At 47.1% G+C, this 19946-nt stretch overlaps 1 long non-coding RNA gene across 1 annotated transcript in view; it reads left to right on the top strand.

The window, feature by feature from the left end:
* The window catches only part of LOC116900725, a 38266-nt gene extending 19238 nt beyond the window's left edge, over window positions 1–19028 (top strand). The window contains exon 2 of the long non-coding RNA XR_004387945.1: window positions 17930–19028. This is a non-coding gene — a long non-coding RNA (uncharacterized LOC116900725). The remainder of the gene's footprint in view (window positions 1–17929) is intronic.
* Window positions 19029–19946: the final 918 nt, after the last annotated feature.

The raw sequence follows: 19946 nt of genomic DNA, 5'->3' as shown, positions 1-19946 counted from the left end.
AAGGATGAGACAACTGGCATTTGGATTTCTACCCAGCCTATGACCTCTCTGTGCTCACAGCCAGTGGCCTACACTTTCTGGCTCTCCTGGGTTCATTGCGAGATGTGGGAGTTATTGCTGGAAACGGTCACTGAAGATTGGGTACACAAGGATGCTACGTAACATCCAAGCTCAGAACGTTTGTCCCTCTGTATCTGTGGAAAGCACAAGCAAACACAAGTTTGCTCTTCTCTTTCCCTTTCTTCCTCCCATCCTCCTTCTTCCTTCATTCCTTCCTCCCCTCTTTCCTTTTGCTTTCACTCTTTCTGAGCTTCTGCAAAAATTTCTCTCTGTTCTCAGGGGTCACCTCAATTCTGAGCAATTGCCTAAAGGGAGAGAAAGACTGTAAGCAGGATGGGAAAAGCCATTGGTAGGAGGACTTTGTCCATGAGACAAGTCACTCTCACCTCCTCATGAGTCTGAGTCTGTTCAGATCTAGAAATCCAAGATGACAAACCTGTAGAGACCCAAGCTTCTTGGAAATTTAGGACGAAGACTCACTTCCGTACAGACCACTTTGAATTCTGTCTATAACCATTGGGTGCCTGCCTGTCTGTCTGACTAATTGTCTTGGGTGGGGGCCTTGTTTGTGAAGCCAGGGCGTCCCACAGTCCCAGCAGCTAGCCTCAAACTCACTATGTGACCAAGCCTCGTCTTGAACTCCTGATCTCCTACCTCCATCTCGCTGATGCTGAGATTACAGGCTTATGTCCCCGCATCCGGATTACAATGTTGGATGCCGTTCCTGCTATTGTCCTTGTGGTTACTGCTGTTTGTCAGGACCAGGCCAGCATGTGCAACAGAAGTTCTAAGACTATTAACTGCCTCATTTGCCAAATTCACACCAAGTTACGGATGGTAGAGATGGTTGTTCTTCTGGCGTCTCCCAGTGTCCCCTGTCATCCCCCCCTATAAACATTTCACTCTGCTTATTCCAGAATAAACATCATTATAATTGCTTCTTGTTCACATCTCTGATATCCCCATGGCTCTTGCCGCTCTCCCTGGTAGTTGCAACACCTCTGAATTTACTACCATCTGCAAATATCATTAGCTATTGTTTATTCCCTCTCCCACACTATTAATGAAGATGTTAATTAAGACCAGAACGAGCACTGACCCCAGCAGCAATCCACTAGACACTTATCCAACTGGATAAACTTCTGTTAGTCATTACCCACTGCTCATAGACATTACCACCCCATCCATTCCCTTCATCTGCTCATTTGCAAGAGACTGGGAGAGAGAATTAAGGGAGCCCAGAATTATTTAAAAATCATCAGTCTGATACTCAGGGTCTGGGAAAGGGATTCGGTAGAGCCGGCGAAGAGTAGATGTCAGGACTGTGTGTTCATGAATAAGTGAGCCAGCCTCCAGGAGTATTTGGCGATCACCTAGCTAAGCTTCTTGGCTTCTTGGCGTCCAAGAATTTAGCAAATTGAGCTAAGGCTGGGGCACAGCAGGACAGATTTCAGAGTTCTCACAGCAGCCATTTCTTTTTACACTGGAAAAAAAAAAATCTGAGACCCAAAATGTCAAGTGATTTGTCCAAAGTCACAACCCAAGTTAGGGATGGCGCCTGAATTGGAACTCTGGGCCCAGCTTTCAGACCTATACCCAACATACTTCACAGAGACTGTGTTCTTACATTTGCAGGATAGCATTTGCCTCTAAGTCTCATACATGAACAGCTGCATTTTTCTGTCTCTAGAACTCATCATGTACTTCATAAAGGAGAGAGCATTGTATAATATACTGGTTTCCTGGCCTATAAATCAACATGTCTCTCCAGTAGAGAGGAATGAATATATATGTATATATATATATATATATATATATATATATAGAGAGAGAGAGAGAGAGAGAGAGAGACAGAGACACAGAGACACAGAGACACAGAGACACAGAGACACAGAGACACAGAGACAGAGAGTGACAGAAAGACAGAGAGAGACAGAGATAGATAGATAGATAGATAGATAGATAGATAGATAGATAGATAACTACACCTCATTCCTAGAAATTCTGATTTAATTGCATTGAGGGGAAGCCCAGGCACTGTTTTTGTTTTATTTGTAAAATGTATTATTATTTTACATGGATTAGTATTTTGCCTGCACGTATGTATGTGTACTGTGTATAAGCAGTGTTCTTGGAGACCAGAAGAGGGTGTCATAGTCCCTGGAGCTAGAGTTATAGATAGTTGCAAGTTTATTCATTGCTTGGGGAGGGTCTTGTGCACTAACCCACTGGACTCACTGAAGTAGCAAATGCCTTCTTGCCACCATCTAGCACAAAACCATAAAGTAGATGAAGAACATTGGTCAACACGAAAATAAAACAGAATCTCAGGTTTCTTCTTAACCAGGGGCCCAAAAGGATACAATGCCCAGTTTTGGAAGGCTTCAGAAGCGCTTAGCATCCTGATGTCACACTCTGTGGTCTTTTCCACCTCAGGCAAATAGCTCTTGAGGACTAAGTGACCACTAGCATTCACATCTGTCAGAACTGGGGAGCTAAAAGGCCCGTGCGTGACTGATCGTACAGGTTGTTGACAGCTCCCGGATGCTTGTTGCAGGGCAGCAGAAGTCTGCATGCGGGAAATATTCCCAGGAAGAATGGACAAGTGTACTTGTAGTTTACAGAAAGGTCGTACAAGAAAGCCCAAATTGGAAAAGACACAAGCAAGTTCTCCCAGCTACACCCCAAGTCGTGGAGACTCTGAGGACAGAGAATCAAGAGCATGAGGTAGGGCGCTTTGGGAAAGGAGCCCAGGGATCTTCCACTTTGCCTGCCTCTCTATCATCCTGTGCCTCTTTATGGCTGCTGAGGTGGTGATAAAACAGGAAACCCACACAGGAAGCCAGGAAGTGTGGACATGGAGGATCAGCAGAGCACACAATACGACCATGGAAAAAGGAAGTTGGAGGTGGGAACTTTTTCGGTGTGGTTCTTCTTCCAGCCTGGAAATCAGAGGCTCCCACAGTGGCCCCCAGGCTTGAGGAGGACTCCCTGCCACAGTCAGCCAGAAGGCCTGTGCTAGTGAGTGCTTCCAGACGCACTGATGTGGAGCCCAGAGCAGCTCCAGAATCACTGCTGGCTAGGAAGTGACTTCCCCGAGGGGGAGGAATCTGTCATTCTGACACAAGGTCAAAATACCAAGAAAACAGTATTCCCAATAGGGACTGTTCTGGCCAGCACGAGAGAGTTCATTAGAACAGTCTCCTCTGTGCTGTTCTCTCCTTAGGCTTTCTGGCCAAAGGGCTCTGTTTAGCAAGCTTCTAAGAGCAGACCTCTGGAGATAGTAAAAACATGCAGGGAGAGTGCTGGAGGAGGGTCTCCCGCCTTGAGAGGAGAGGAGAGAATACAGCCTAATGATCATAAGGAAGAACACATGGCCTCCAGTGGCACCGGGCACAGACAGAGTAGACTGCTGTATGGTCCACAGGGTTTAGACACTGAGTCAGACAGCAGTGAGGTCTCCCTTCAGACATGAAAAATCTCACAGTTTGGGAGACTTCCCCTTTGCTTAGACAGCCTGGGGAGGAAGCCAACAAAGGGAGAAAAGAGAGAGGAAGGAGTGGAAGGAAGGAGGAAAGGAAGACTTGTCCATGAGGCCATGCCAGGCTTGCCTGTGGTGTATTCATGTGTTAAAAACCTCTCGTCTTTAGACAATCACCCTGGAGGAGGCACATCAGCCTTCCTACACTTGCCTAACCAAAAAGCTGCCAGTGACACATCTCCTTTCTCTTCTGACGATAAAAAAAAAAATCAAATAAATACACATACATTTACATAAACATATCTGCACACATGTGTACACATTTTTAAATAGTCATTTTAGTGTCAGGACTTTACCCAGGCTCAGTCACTGAGCTTAGGCCCCAGCCCTGCGTATTCTTTATACCATCAGTGTTTCTTCTCACTGTCCTCATCACCAAGCAACCAAACAGCAAGAGTACGCTCTGCTGCTGCTTCTGTTTTTAATACTGGGCTAAGGCTCAATGATTTCTCTCCCTTTAGGAGTGTCCCATCTTGTCTGCGTGTTACTGAAAAGAGAAGGAAAGGAGTGGGGTGAGGCCAGGGGAAATAATTTGTCCTGGTTCCGTGCCCTGACCTCACAGTGCATGTGTGGTATAGGGTAGAGAGATCACTTTCCTGGCCATGTTCTTCCTGAATGTGGAAGCCCCAAGCTCTGCCTTACACATCTTCCAACAGTCAATCCTCCCCCGCCCCCTCCCAACACATACACTCTCTCCATAAGACCAGCATTCTCTAGGACATGGTCTTCTCTCTTCTCTAGTCCCTGAGGAGGCATTCTTTTCACAGTCTCTGTTCTAAAGTACACTCTAGACTGAAGACCAAGCTGCCACATTGCCAGGGAAACCTCTACTGCCCATCAGGGGCTGCAGGTGGCAGGCCTGTGACTAAATCAATAGCAACCCTTCCTGTGGGTGTGGGTGCCTGGATTCACCCCTACTGCCCCTTGAAGAAGGGTTTCGGGCCAGAGCCAGGCCTTCCTGAGCAGACGCAGATGCCTCAGGAGGGATGCTGGCACAAAAGGGGTTACTGAAAGAAAGCCTGAGAGGGGCCAAGGCTGTTGGCTGGGAGCGGGTTCCACACCACAGCCTCTGCCTACTGTCCTCGCCTCTGTCCACTCTTTCCTTTCTCCATGCTTTCTATTCACACCACAGAGAAAAGCAATCCCCGGGCAAAGTTGTTTACAGTATTTTATGAAAGTTTGAAGGGGAGAGGGGGAAAGGAAAAGAAAGGGGCTGGATTTGGGGGCAAAGGGGAGGGGGCCTGCTGCAGAGGAGAAGGGCAGAGAGAGGGGGTGAGAGAAAGAGAAGGCAGGCATGCATGAGAGTCCCAAGCAGTGCCAAGCACCAAAGAAAGGGCTGCTCGGGGATGGGGAGGGAGCATGCCAGAGCCTCACAGAAAAGGAGCAAAGAGCTGAACAGGAGGAAGGGTGAAACTGAAGTGCAGATGGACTTGGGGTCCTCCTGGCAGAGACCGCTGCAAGGATAACACAAAAGGGACGCCTGGGGAAGGCTCCGGTTCTGGGGAGTTGGATACTTAAGGGGGAGCTGCTGAGAAGGTCTAGGAAATAGATTGGTAAATAATGCCAGGGGTGTTGTTAATGAGAGAGAGAGAGAGAGAGAGAGAGAGAGAGAGAGAGAGAGAGAGAGAGAGAGGAGAGTGCACCAGACCCCAAGAGAGACACAGAGAGTCACACAGAGAAAGAGAGAAAGGGATTTGGGAGGGGGTGGTGGGGTGGGAGTGGGGTGAGAGAGAATGGGTCTCCAGTCGAATGGGGAGACTTGGCAGGTGGACAGGAGCAGCCGGCCAGGCCTAACTGCACTTGCTGTGTCTAGTCTATTGTTGTCTCAGAGGGGGGAGGGGGGTTGTTTGTTTGTTTTGTTGTTTGGCCTCTTTGTCTCTTTTGTTCCAAGCAGTTAGTTTGCTTCTTTCCCAGACACTGGGCTGATGGAAAACCTTTATGGATTTTTCTTAAAGGGACAGGATCAGCAGGAGCATCCATATCACTCAATTCTCAGTTCCAACCAGTTCCTATCCACATAACTGTTTTCCTTCCTTCCTTCCTTCCTTCCTTCCTTCCTTCCTTCCTTCCTTCCTTCCTTCTTCTTTTTTTCTTTTTGATTCCATGTTTAATAGAGAGTCAGTGTTTGTGCTGCTTTATGCCTGATTAACAAGAATAAACTGGTCAATTTCTTGGTACCAACTAAGCCTCTCCCCTCCACGGTTGCCAGGACATCAGGGGAAGAAGGGGGAGGCGAAAATAGGAGAGCCCTTTACACAAGCATAAAATGAAAATGACAACCATCCCTTACTCCCTTTCCCTCTTAATCTAGGCCCAAGAATTAGAGGTACAAACGGGAGGTCCTCACTGAGTAGAAGGGGACTTTGAAGGGAGAGGTTGGTGGGCACCCTCTCAGCCCAGCTTCCTCTTCCCAGGCCCCCAGATATCAAGGGGTTCTGAAAGCCTGCCTTGAGTCTCACTCTGGCCTGGCCTCTCTAACCATCAACACACCGGGCAGAGGTGCCCCACTGAAGGGCAGACGAATGGAGGGCTACCTGTAAGAGAGATGTAAGGGGAAGAGACATCCCTCAGGTCTGACTGTCCACTAGGAAGAACTCCAGTCTCCTGCCCTGCTTGGCAACTGTTTGAACATATTTGAGTGTAGAGGAAGAGAGGTTCTCCAAAAGATGCCCTATATCTGCTCCCCTCTTCTCTCAGTCCTCCTCTCTGGTTCCCCCTTGAGGAGCCCAGCCAGCTTTTTAAAAGAAAATTCTAATGGATCTTTCTCTCCTTTATCTGCCTTAATCTCCTTTATCTCCCTAAGAGTTCTGGCTTGTTCCCCTCATCCCATCTTGAGAGAGTTGGGGACTTAAAAGACAAGGTCTATGGACCCTTCAAAGTTAGGATAGCACAGGTACCTTAATTTTTCTCTCCTGATGCCCTCCCAGGAAAGGCTTATTTCAGAGCTAGAGAAGATGTTCCCCATTTTTGTTTTGAAAGTCCAGAAACCCCCTTCACCATGTAACTTACAATGGAGCTTTCTCTAAATGAGTTTTGACTGCAAAGGTGACCAGCAGTCCTGGCTTAGGCTTAGTGACAGGGCTCTCACCTGCTGAAGGAGAGGGTGTAGGGTAGGTTCCTGGCAGTCTGGGTTTGAATCAGGTTTGTGCAAAGTGCACAGTTAGGAGCCCAGCTGGAGACCCCTAGCTAAAGGTACACATGTTGGAAGGAGAGCCTGCAAAATGGAGGTGGGAACAGGATCCACTGGTGCTCCTGTGAGTCCATATAGCTTCAAATTCACTGTCACACAGTTGAACAAACTATGAACAAAACCCTGAACAAAAAGACAAAACACATTCTGATATCCCAGACACTGGTTCACCCTGTAACCCACTTGTCCCCAGAACAAAATTCTGGTCAGGCATCTTCTGTGACTGAGGATAGGAGCCTGCCACTCAGGAGAATCAAGGCTAAGTGGGAGCCATGATCAATTTCACTCCCAATAAAGTGGTGTAAATTTAGAAAAGCCAGCCCAGCATCCTCGGACCCAGAAGTAGGCAGCCATGCAGACCAACCATGCAGATGTGAGTGGATTTCATTCCATTCCCGTTCCCCACAGGTGTCGCAGAAGCACAGCGCAAGAGATCTAGTTTCTCTGGTACTTTCCCATGGGCTTCTTGGCTTGGAAGTTGACGCCTCAGACCCCTCAAATATCAAACTTCACCAATCCTAGACAAAATAGCCTATTAAGCCACCAGTCAAGTGAGTTGAGGTCTTGTCTGTGTTTATTTAGGTTCAGTGAGCTGGGCTGGGTAACCCCAAGAGAGTGAACTTGGTCATCTCCAGCTCTCCTGTGTGCCAAGAGCTCAGGACAGTGATAGAAATGGTGTCCTCTACCTACTCGTGCCTTCTAAATAGCCATCTGTGCCTCATGCACAGCTCCGGTGGGTGGTGGTGGTGGTGGTGGTGGTGGTGGTGGTGGTGTGTGTGTGTGTGTGTGTGTGTGTGTGTGTGTGTGAGAGAGAGAGAGAGAGAGAGAGAGAGAGAGAGAGAGAGAGAATGGGGTACCCCAGGAAGACAGAGTGATGCCAGGGAACAGGGAGTCAGGGATTCCCCAGGCCTCCATGGAGAGACAACCTACCCTGCTCAAAGGATCCATCTTCCTAATTCCTGACTGATAAACTGGAAAACTGTGCTCCAGACTCAGGCAGGGTGGAACCTTAAATAAAATTAAAGCAAGGCAAAATCAATTTGAAACCCAAACTACAAGTCCAGGGGTCCTGCTGTAAGTGAGACAGAGGTAGAGAGGGCAGAACGGCAGAGGGTGGGGGGTGGGGTGGAGGTCTCACAGAGGGGCTTGAGAAGAAAAGAACTTCATGGACAGAAAAGAACTTCTTAGACAGCCAGGGCCAGTGAGTCTATGCCTTTGGGGACCCCTGCTCTTCCACCGCCTGCAAGGTTTGCACTTGGGAAAGGTGAAGATGGCTGGTGGGTGAGAAGAGAATGGGTGTGTGTGGTGGGGGAGGAAGTGTGGCTACTTTTCTCTCCCTGCCAGAGCTAGCTGAGGCAAGCTTTAAGGGGTCAACGCACCAGAAAACAGCAAGTTTAGGTAGCTTGACCAGTGACAGAGGCTTTAAATTAGCCATAGTCGAGGGAGAGATTTTTTTTGAACACTGGAAACAGGGCCAGATCTTGATACCCTTAAAAATCAAAGAGTCCGAGGTCACATCTGCCTGTAGCTTCTGAAGTGGGGGCTGGTGACAGTCGGGAGCCTGCGTTGGTTCCTAAAGAGAGACATGGGTGGGGCAAGACCGGGATTCCTGGCTTAGATGGCAATAAGCACAACTAAGCAAAAGCTCAGAGAAGGAGCTGGGAAAGTCCTTCTCCCAAGGCAGCCTTAGATCGTCCCTTCTGAGGGGTCCAGTCCCGATCTCCCCCACCCCACGAGGGAGGCATGCCACTCGAGAATCTTTGAGCCACTGTTAGTGATTTTCTGACTCTGCTTTGGGTCATTGCGCGCACCACACGCACCGTGGCCCCAGGGGAAGGATTCGGCTAGCACTCCCTTGTGGGAAGAGGGCTATGCTGGCCCCAGATTGTGCAAGCCGGCCACCAACTTCTCCCTGAGCTTCCGGAAGGAATTGTGAACCATGCGGGTTCCATGATCTCCCTGGCACATCGCTTTGCTTTCCCTCGCTGCTCAGCGCACGCACCACCAGAACGCAGAATGCAATTACGTTCCAAGCGAGCGCAGCGCACCCTCCTTGCCCAAGGCTAGGGCGTTTTGAGGAAGGATCTTCCCAAAGGAACCCATCTTTCTAAAGCCGAGTAGGGTTCTTTAGTAATTCTCTCGGGGGTGGGAGATAAATCAAATCGCCTGTGGGCTTGCAGCTGGAAGCCAGTTATTGAGGCTCCCTGAGCCTCGTTCCTAACGGATCAGCTCTCGTTGTTTGGGGATAAGGTGAAAAGTAAAGAGAAAACATTATCTTAAGTGACTCGCACATCGCTTTTTTAGTTTAAGGAATAAACGTCTATGTCTTGGGCCAATTTCACGACTGCCCACGCAAGGCCCAGACTTTGATATTTAAACCAGGCCAGGTGAAACTACCTGTTGGGGCACACTGCAGCCTATAAGTCTGATCCTACTTTCCTTATGCAGTTTGTGGGAGAGGTGGAACTGTTCAGGGGGTGTTCAGAGAAGGGACACCGGCGGAAGGGCGGCGAGCCTCAGTAGCAGCAGAGTCTGGAGATGCCTGGGGAACTGCACCAGCTCCACGGCCCCGGGCTGCAGAAACTAAAGACAGTCCCATGCAGCCGAATCTCGGCACGATTCTCTGTGATTCACTACGAAGCAATGTAGTGGATTCTTGAGACTAGAGCATATCGTTGGACTCTCAGAAACAAAGAGCCGGGGGCAGCTTGCTGTGCTCCCGCCCCCCACCGTACACTCCAACTCATGTTTCTCCCTGCGCGCAGAAATTCACTCAACTTCTCCAAGGAGCGGGCAACGGATGCTTTCCTGCCGCAGCCTGGCCACTTTGCTGGAAGAAAGTCTCTGCCTCAAGGAGCAGACACAGTCATAATCCAGCCTCCGCAGAAGAGCGGCCAGCTTACCGGGACCTGCTGAGCCTGTGGCGAGGATTTTTAGAAGCTGGGGACAGGAAGGCTTATGTGTCCCAGACCTGTGGGAAAGACCATTGGGAAGTTTCATTTGGAAAGTGCTGGGCGCAGCCCGGCTCTGGCGCACAATTTCCAGGCTTCCAGGCAGCCAAACTGCAGCGAAGCTGCCGGAGGCATGGGGGCTCCGGCTTATCCTTCGAGAGTTTCTCATGCGGGTTCCTGGGGTTTTTTGTTTTTTTGATTTTTGTTTTTTGTTTTTGCTTTGTTTGTTTGTTTATTGGCAGCAAACCCCACTGGGTTTGGGGAGCACCAATATTTGGAAGAGCCCTACCAAGCGTCTCCTCAGAGGATCAGAGATGAAGCAACTTGAGGAACGCACCCATTTAGTTTTCTAAGGCCATGCATTTTTTTTTTATCCCTCACGGTCACCGTCACCATTTATTTGGCTGCAAACGAAATGGGAATAGATTTTAGGAAACTCGGGGGGAAGAAAGTGGATAAGCCTTAAATTGTTGAGAGCATTCCTTTTTACAGTGAAGACCACAGGGCTACGTGGAACGGAGAGAAATTATTAGTGAGACTTCTCTGCACAGGAAGGTGGAGGAGATTGAGTCGGGGAACTAAAAATGTCTCCGATCTCCGTGCGCGCTGCAGGTTCCCACCCGCAGTTAATCAACCTGGCAATATTCTCTTGATCTGCCCGCAAGTAGCTCGTCTCCAGTCCTTCATGACACTTTCCTTCTCTGTTTACATCTTTTCTATGCGGGGGTCATCAGCGTTTGGGGCTGCCCCGACCTCTCTGGTGCCTGCATTTGCAAAAACTCTTTACAAACTTTCCCATCGCACACTTGCGGGTGGGCTCTCTCCAAGCGGGTCTCTGGACTGCCGGGAGACCCTCTTCAGCCGAGAAGCCTGGAATAATTTTCAGCGCCGCGCTCCGAAGCCCCTCCTTTATTTCAGTTCAATGGGGGGCGGGCTGGGGGCTCACAGACCCAAGGATAATAAACAATGCTGCTTACTAAAGATACAAAGTGGGTGCAGAAGCACGGAGATGGTTTAACAAGTGGTTAGACTTTCAGGGACGCCTTTGAAAGAAGCTCGTAAAGTAAAACCATTGGCGGCTCTCTTTTTAAAAAAAAAAGTACAGAAATACATGGAACACGCGTTGTCAGAATGTGCTGTTTGGAGCGGTGTTTATTTATTGTCTTTTGCCTCTGGAGATCAGCAGGCGCAGTTGCTACCTGCCTACTCCTTGGTGCAAATCGCCTCCCTATCTTAAGGTCTCATTAAAAGGGTCTTCTGGGTGTCTGTATACTGTGCTACCCTTATTCTAGATGCCCCGGAGTTGCAGGTACCACAGGCAGTGGGGACTTTAGGGGAAGATGCAATTTTAACTGGCATTGCCCAAATAATTCAAAGACAGGGAACTCTCTCTCCTTCCTATATACACAGAGAGAGAGAGAGAGAGAGAGAGAGAGAGAGAGAGAGAGAGAGAGAGAGAGAGAGAGGAGATTGGTTGTGTTTTTGGGTGCTGACTGCCACTGGGGATTAAGGCTTCCTTTTTGGGTGTGGGTGAAACTGATTTCTACTCTGCCCAATGGCCTTGGGAAAGGGCTTCCCATCTGCTCTGAACACCCCCCCCTCCTTACAATGTCAGAAAATCTGCCCACAAATATTGGCACCAAGCTGCCGTGACAGGCGGTGCTGCTTTAAATAGGAAAGAGACAGACCCGGGCAGGCAAAAAGAAAACCAGCAACCTTCAAGGGCCAGGTTACCTGCCTCCATACCCAACCCCCCAAAGCCCAAAAGCAGAGAAAGGAGACACTTAGAAACTCTCCTTTTTAAAGCGGAGTGGGGAATGTATCAGCTGGATCCCAGACCTCTGTTCCGTTTTAGAAACCATGTGTAGTGTACATGCAGATGGGTCCCTGAAGGCCAGTTGTTAAAGGGAAGCAAGGTAAGAGTCTGGCTTATCCTTGACTTCTATGCCTCACCGATAGCCTCTGTGCTTGTTCAGATACAAGGAACCATTAGAAGACGTTTGAGAGGCATTTGGCTGTGCTCCTTTTGTTTTGTTCAAAGCTGAAGGGGGCAGGAGTGGGGCTTGATTAGGGAAGGTCTGGGTTCAGTCCTGGACCCTAAGACAGAACTCATCCTAGGGAACTGAGGTGCTGGCTGCCACCTTTCCCTGGATGGCCCAACCTTCAGTTATGCCTCTTCTGTTCCACTGAGGGCATTCCTCTTTTCTGGAGATGGTTGTATTGACAGCTGTACCCCATGAAACGTCTGAAGCCCTTTCCCACCTCCCCTCAAAGATGATGACCTCATCCAGGGCTCACAGGCATCTGTTCCTAACTCTCTGTACTTGACCTGCAGATTGCTCAGCAGTCTCTGATGGACCCTCGGCCTGCACGGCCCTTTCTCCTAAGAAGCATCCTGTGTGCTAAGCCCAAGCTTGAGAGACATCCTCCCACAGAGTGTGACTAAGCTGTAGAGGGCATCTCAGGAGGGTTTGGGTGATGAGCAGATAGATTGTCGTGGCTTTCCCACTGCTTTCCAAGTCAACTGGGCTCTGTATTGTCATTTTGAAGAAATTGAGGCCCAGGGAAAGTTTTGACCGAAGGATGCAGGAAGAGCTGAGAGCAGAGGCTGGAGCGGCCTCCGGACATCTTGAGTTTGGAGTCCATTTGCTCAGTTTGAGGGAGGTGCAAAAGCTGACAATGAGCTACTGTTCCGTGAGTGTCAACCGTGTGGCAGAGCATGTGCCACCCAGACGTGTATGTAAGTCATCTTCTTAGCAGCTCTGACGAGTCTCATTAGCCCCCAACAAAATGTAAATGATACAATAGGAAGACAGCATAAATCAAAATTCCTCAAGTAATGTAAAAGAAGATGAACTGAAAGTGAAAGCCTTCCACTTCACTCTTTCTCCCAAAATACCATTTATAGCTTTCATTTTCATGGCTGAGTATGTACCTGACAAATGTTAGCATCGTTTTATGAGTGGGAAAAGGAAGGCTCTCAAGCTAACAAAATGTGGCTACCTGCATCCCATCCCATTGCTCTCTGTGAGCTAATAAAACGAAGGTGAAACGTGTGAGTGAAACATTGATATAAAAAAATTACAAGATGAGAGAGTCGATATCAGCTTTTTTCCTTTCCTTCTTTTCTATTTCTCCTTTTCAGGAGCCTACATTGCTGCATATTTTCAGAAGCTGAGACCGTATTAATAATTATCTGTAGTGATTGTATTCTTCCTTGGCCTTGGTGTAATTGTATAAACTGTTCTCCTCCAAGCCTCATGACCAAGACCCTGAGGCTGCCTCCACCCTGTGGTAGGCCAGAGCTGGGGAATACCTACCTGTTAAGCTGTGGATTTCCCTGACGATCCTTAGACTTGTGGGAGATTTCAATGAGAGACAAGGAAACAGACTATGTAAATTTAAATTCTCTCTCTATAAATATAATTGCTACTTTTCAAAGATGTCTCTAGGACCCTCTATGCAGTTAGAACAATGGAGAATTAGGGATTTTTTTTTTCTTGAAAGGAAGGGGAGGTGTCTCTCTTAGAACTGGCTATTTTGCCCAGACTGGTCCAGATTCAGAGATCTGCGTGTCTCCACCTCCTGAGTGCTGAAGTTAAAGGTTGAGCCACCTCACCCAGCAAATCTGGGGACTTTGCAAAAGGCTATGCTTTTGGGGATTGATGGCTACAAGGTGAAAGGGGATGCTCATTGATCAGTGGGAACAGGAGTGCTGGGCCTTTCACATGGGAAGACTTTAGCATGTGCGAAGTAGATTTCTTCCTCCTGAAGACTGGTTGATTAGGACACAGAGAGATACAGGTACACTGTATGGAGGAGGGTGACCGAGAGTAGCAGAGGTGTGCCCTGAAAGATGCTTCGGTCTGCTCCTTTGGTAAGTATTTACTACCAAAAGCTAGCCATAGACTTTTGGGAGCACACACCTGTACGAGGCTAACAGCTTCCAAAGTGCAATTATATAATTTATTACATTTCTTTTGTGAATAGGAAGGGTGGCTTTGTGCCTTTTCTCACGTGATGCTCATTTTGTCTTGATTCAAAAAGAAGAAAACAACAACGATTTCGTTTTGCAACTTTCTTTAGGGGACTGATGAGGAGAAATGAAAGTCCACTGGCAGGGTCTCCTTGGCTTAGCAGGGGCACAGCCATGGGAAGGGGCCGCTAACCCTTCCTGCTAATGCCTGCAGCATGCACACAAGACTGTCTGGCCTCTAGGAAGAAAGGAGAAGAGATGACGGGGCCTGGGGAGTAAGCCCGTTCCAAGAAGAAACTGTGAGTAGAGAAAAATCAAGTTTCTTAAGCTCAGCAAGGCTTCAGAGCTTGTCTAGAGGCTCTGAAGGACACCAGGACAAAGGCTACTGCGCCCCCTGGTGTTGGACTCAGATCAGATTCCAGAGAGCTGTGTGGAGACCAGCAGCCAGGAGCTTCCTAAAGGAACCACAGAAAAGTTTCTTCCGTTTGCTAAGCACATTGAGTAGAATTCGCCCTTACTTTCTCAATTCTGTAGTCTAAGTATATACCCTCTGCTCTAGAGAGAGCTGTGTGTGCCGCCGGCTACTTTGTTTTATTTGGTTTTCTTTGCATAAAATTTAGTCTAGCGGGACAAAGACCGCTTAAAAGCGACCCTGTTTTGGGGGGAGTGCAGCAGTCTGCAAACAACTCTGCATTGTGGGTGATGTTCTGGTTTGAGGGGAGTCGTTTGAAACTTCACAACCTCTTGTTCCTCCTCTTAAAAGCAGATCGTTTTGAATAGGATGTTTTAAGGGCTCCCTTAAGCTCCAGTGTTGAATAAGTGGTACACGGAGCCATCTTTTCTCAGAGCCTTGCAAAAGGGATTTGTTAATTTCTTTGCAGGTGCAGGCCCATTTCAGCATCCAAAGTTTCCTGATTCTGAGCGAAGATTTTTAAAAGCGCAAAATGTATCTCTTTTCAGCACAGAAGCCCCTCACCCTCCAGTCTCAAGTAAAAACCCAGCTAGGAAGCTGGAGAGTGAGCACAGCTCAGTCGCTGCTATTTCTTTTAAAAATAAAGTACTAAGTGTTGTGCTGGAAATTCTGCTCAGTGTCGCGTGTGGTAGGTGTGAATACATGCTTTAATTGTTCCAGGCACTAGACCAAAAACTTCCCCAGAATTAGCAGGGTTTTCAGCTATAATCTGGCTAACATTTTTCTGCAAATAGGTATGAAGACCAGACTGAGTTGCCATCGAAATTTACAGCCATTCCTCATCTAGTCAGGTGATCAGCCCCAGGGAAGAATTATGGCGCCGCTGAGAGTTTTCCACTCCTCAAACCTGTATGTCTTGTCTCTAACGTGAGCAGTCGGTTATGCCTCAGGCAGCTTCTTCCCTCTGCACTGCTGCTCCACTGTTATCTCTGTGCAATGGGCACAGTTTCTTACTAGCATCACTACTAGGGATCTCATGAGTGCCCCCAGAAAAAATATTTGAGCAGCTACTTTAGTGGTGTAGCTGTGGCAAACGTATGCAGCCGTTGTCCCAAATGACAGTGTTTGGAGGAGCTGGTCTCCCTCTGAGAGAGGTGAGCCTGGAAGGGCAGCACACAGATGAGATGGCCTGTGGTAACTGACTCCCGCCTCACAAAGGGGAAGACCCTGAGTAAGAAGGGTTTACCAGATGGCTAATGCAGTGGTTGGGAGCACCATGACCCCCATTAAAGGAAACAACTATGTTATGGGCTAAAGTGCATGCTTCCAAAATTCATATGTTACAGTTCTAATCCCTCGGACCTCAGAACGTGGTTGCATTAGGAGATAGGTTCATTGTTTAAAAAACAATATCCATTTATTACTTGTTTTTTTGTTGTGTTTATGTACTAGAGTTGGCTTCCACTTTTTGGGTTCCAGGGATCGTATTTGGAGGATCCATCTTGGCAGCAAGCACCTTTACCTGCTGAGTCATCAGCCCCAGGAGACAGGTTCTTTAGAAACACAATTATGTCTCAGTGACGTAAGCCTTAATTAATCTAAGGTGACCAACGTGGACCGGATAAGATGTTGACAGAGACATGTACAGAGCTAGACCATATAAAAACACAAGGACAAGGGACCAGATATGAACCAAGGAAAGATCCTCAGAAGAAACCAACCCTGCTGATAACCCTGGTCTCAGACTTGAGACTCAGACTGTGAGGTGATAGATTGCCTTTGTTTGAACCACTAGATTTTGTGGCATTTGATTATGGCGGTTCCTTCACACTAATGCAAGCTACTTTTTGGCAGGAGCCAATTATGTGCAGCTGTGGAGATACAGATCCCATGTCAACAGATTTTCCAGTGTGAGAGTCTTTTATTTTTGAATTTTGGGGGGAGGGCTGGCTTTACGGGTATGCGACATGAGCAATCCCACAAGATCCGTTACTTAGAAGTGAGTGGTCCATGTTTGTCTTGATGTCCTGCTCTCTCCATCTTCAAATTCTTAATTCCCAACAGGGGTCTTGCCTTTTCATATGTGACTAGGCCTCTGGACGTTATGGAACTAGTCTAGTGACAAATGATATGAAATGTAAGTGATGTGTGTATTAAGATTATGGGAGCCCAAATCAAACATGGCTGGGGGCTGCAGTGACCTTGGGATACTGCACTGAATTTTTTGTTCTAACTACATTAAGATTTTCCATCCCTGATAATCACTGGGAAAGAGTTTATAGAACCCAGAAGTTTGTCAGAGATGGAAGGAAAGCCACAGATATGATTCTCTTAGATGAGTTAATGTGGCCCAGGCTGGGTTTTTTTTTTTTGTTGTTGTTGTTTGTTCATTTGTTTGCTGTTGTTTTTAGAGTTCAGCCTTAAGAACCTCACAAGTATCGTTTTAGTATTTTTTAATTGATTTTTAATCTCTGAGTGTAGGGTGTGCACACCATGCCTGTGTGCACGCATGTGTGTATGTACTGGCCAGAGGCATCTCCTTCAATCTCTCTTCATCTTACTTTTTGAGACACTGTGTCTCATACTTGGTCATCAACCGCTCATCAACCGCTCATCAATGGTCTGCAATGGCTGCCCAGGGAAGTCTGCAGATCCTTCTGTCTCCACCCTTACCCCTAGCACTAAGATCACAAACACATCGGCACAGGAGACCTTTATATAGGTACTGGGGATCCGAATTAGGCTCCTGTGCTTTCCTGGCAAGTACTTTACCAACATTCCTCACAGAGCCTCAGGAGACTCGGGTATGAGTGGAACATAATGGTTTAAAAGTGATATGTTTGTGTGTCAAGCTGACAAAGGGTTATGGTGAGCTCTCATTGTCAACTTGACATAAACTGTAATCACACAGGAATACACTTTCAAGAAGGGATTGTGTACACTGGGTTGGTACAAGTCTGTAGAGGATTATCTTAATTAAGCTTATTGGTGTGGGAAGACCAAGCCCACTGTGGGTCCAGCCATTGCCACAGTACCATGTGAGGGGAGAGAGCCAGCTGAGCGTAGGCAAGCCAGTGAGCAAGTGTGCATTCATGATTGTGGCTGTGGTGTAACCAGCTGTCTCGGGTTCCTGTCTTGACTTCCCTACAGTGACAGACTATAACCCTGAATTATAGGCTGAATAAATCCTTTCCCCCATGTGGTGTTTTTTGTCAGGGTGTTTTATCACAGTATCAGAAAAACAACTGAGATACAACGACAACAACAACAACAACAACAGCCCCCTCTGCTCCCTTTCTACCAGGTTCCTTACCAGGTTCCCAGTTGGGATGAGTTTGGAGGATTAAGCTGGAGCATAAAACAACACTAGGCCACCTGTGCATGGAAATGTGCGGCCTGAGTCACGTACTGTAGATGAACTGATATCTTTCCACTTCCTGGAGCAGGTCATAGCAGGAGGTTAGAGTTTGGAAGAAAGGGTTTAGATCCCATTGAAAGAAATGCAGTTATCAGTGAGACCGGGTCACGGGGCTGTCGTGGCGGATCTGCTTTTCTGCATATGCATTGATTTATAAAGCACACTGACAATGGTGTAGTGGAATGTTTGGTCTGGAGGTCTGCCTTGCTAGTATTTCTGCCCGGCACTAACTGAAGAGTGTAAATTTCAAGAGGACTTATTTCTTATGCATGTTTTATGCCTATTCCCTCCAGAGGATAAATGAAAGCTTGTTTGAGACATCCTGCATTTCTTGGAAGAAGGTAACTATACATTAATATAGAGCCCTCTTTTTCTTTGCAGGCCCAGGACACACAGAACGGATGTTTCCAAGTCACTCCAGGGACAGCATGAGGCTCTCGCTGGCCTGTGTCTCAGAGCTGCTTTCTCCACCTCTTCCTTGTGAATTTCCTAGACTCTCTACCTCTGGTTCATGTTCGCTCTCTGGATAGTTTGTGTGCAATGAGCCCTTAAAGGAATATTGCAATGAGCTATAAGAGTTGTGAGCCTGCGGTAGGCAAGGCCTGCACTGGGACAGCAAAGGAAATTTCATCGCATCTGCTCCTAAGTCACAGGTTATCCAGAGCCCACTTTACCCTGAGAGACAGCCTCTCCCCCACCCCTAGGAAACAGTAGAGCTTAGGAAAATGAATGATTCCACATTCAAGAGGCTTCAAATTGTATACTTGGCATTTCTGATTTCAGTTCTGAAATTCTGTCCCTTAGTCGTGGGGAAAATAAGAAATGGAGTTACACCTTGTCATTTAAAAAACCGTTGAATTAAGAGAAATGGAAAATCATGCCCACATAAAACATGTATGGAAGTGTTCATGTTTTGATCATGGCTGGGGATATAGCTCAGTCCTGGAGTGCTTGCATAGCAATGTGCGTAATCCAAGGTTCAAGCCCCAGCACCAAAAAAGAGAAGTGGGAGGAGTGGAGGCATTCACAGCAGCGTTTTCAGTATAGGCGCAAAGGGGAAGGAGTTCAAACACCTACTGAGAATGGATAAGCGGAGTGCCTTGTCTATACTCGGGATGCTAGTCATCAGTAGAAAAGTTTGAAATGATAGATACGATGGATGATCCCTTAAACATCTCCCTAAGTAACAAAGTCAGCCTAGGAAGGCGTATGTTCCATATTTCTGGGATATATGGGCTCACCGATGCAGAGAAAAGTACAGCCTGGTATCCTGGATTGGAGAGACAGACTGGACTTTGGGAGACAACAGAATGGAACAGAATTTACTTGAGTGGCGATGTTCTTGAATGAACGGAAGTCATGCTTGCCCACTTGATGACTGCATTTACAAACCACTGAATTTTACTTTTAGTGGGTGAATTGCATGGTACCTTCATTTTAATCTCAATAAAGCTGCGAGTATTTTTAAGAGATTTCTAAAGACCTGGACTGCCTTTCTTTCCTGGGCCCTAATTGCCTTCTGATAAGTGTGTTAAAAGCAGATCTTACAAGTAGAAATGAGAATGAAAAACAAACAAACAAACAAACGAGCAAACCAGTGGGTTTCCAGGACAGGTTCTGACCTGAATATCAGTGAATACCCACAATGCACATCCACACCTATGTCTCCTCTAAACTTAAAGGATTTTTATTGCTACAAAATCATTAAGATATATTTAAATGGGACCTGGGGAGATAGCCCATTGTGGTTAAGAGCAGGTACTGCTCTAGCAATGGGCCTTTGGAAGTTAGGGGTTTTATTGTTGTGACTTAACACCATGACCAAAGACAGGTTGGGGAAGAAACGCTTTGCTTGGCTTACACTTCCACACTGTAGAGCTTCACTAAAGGAGATTAGAACAGGATCTCAAGCAGGGCAGGAACCTAGAGGCAGGAGCTGGTACAGAGGGCACAGAGGAGAGTTCTTTACTGGCTTATAGAACCCAGGACCAGCCCAGTATTGGTACCACTCACAACACCAATCACTAAATGAGAAAATGCCCTACAGTTTAAATGTATGAAGGCATTTTCTCAATTGCGGTTCTCTCCTTTCAGATAACTCTAGCTTGCATCAAGTTGAAATAAAAATCACCAACACAATTGACCCTTTGTCAACTTGACACTTTGTCAAGCATATCACTGTTGACACATAACCTTTCCTTCCTTGTGCTTCCCCAAGATTACACGTTAATATCATCAACATTATAATATAAGTATTCCAAAATTTTAAAGTTCCACAGTCTTTAAAAAAAAATCAATTTCTTTGAAATATCCAGTCTCTAAAAATCCAAACTCTTGTAAAATTCAGTCTTCTGATTGTGGGCTCCCATGAAATCAAAAGTAAATTAAATAGTTTCTC

Source organism: Rattus rattus, chromosome 1 (genome assembly GCF_011064425.1).
Source record: "Rattus rattus isolate New Zealand chromosome 1, Rrattus_CSIRO_v1, whole genome shotgun sequence".
Classification (NCBI taxonomy): domain Eukaryota; kingdom Metazoa; phylum Chordata; class Mammalia; order Rodentia; family Muridae; genus Rattus; species Rattus rattus.
Note: the sequence above shows the minus strand (reverse complement) of the source record. Positions and strands in the feature narration are given on the sequence as shown.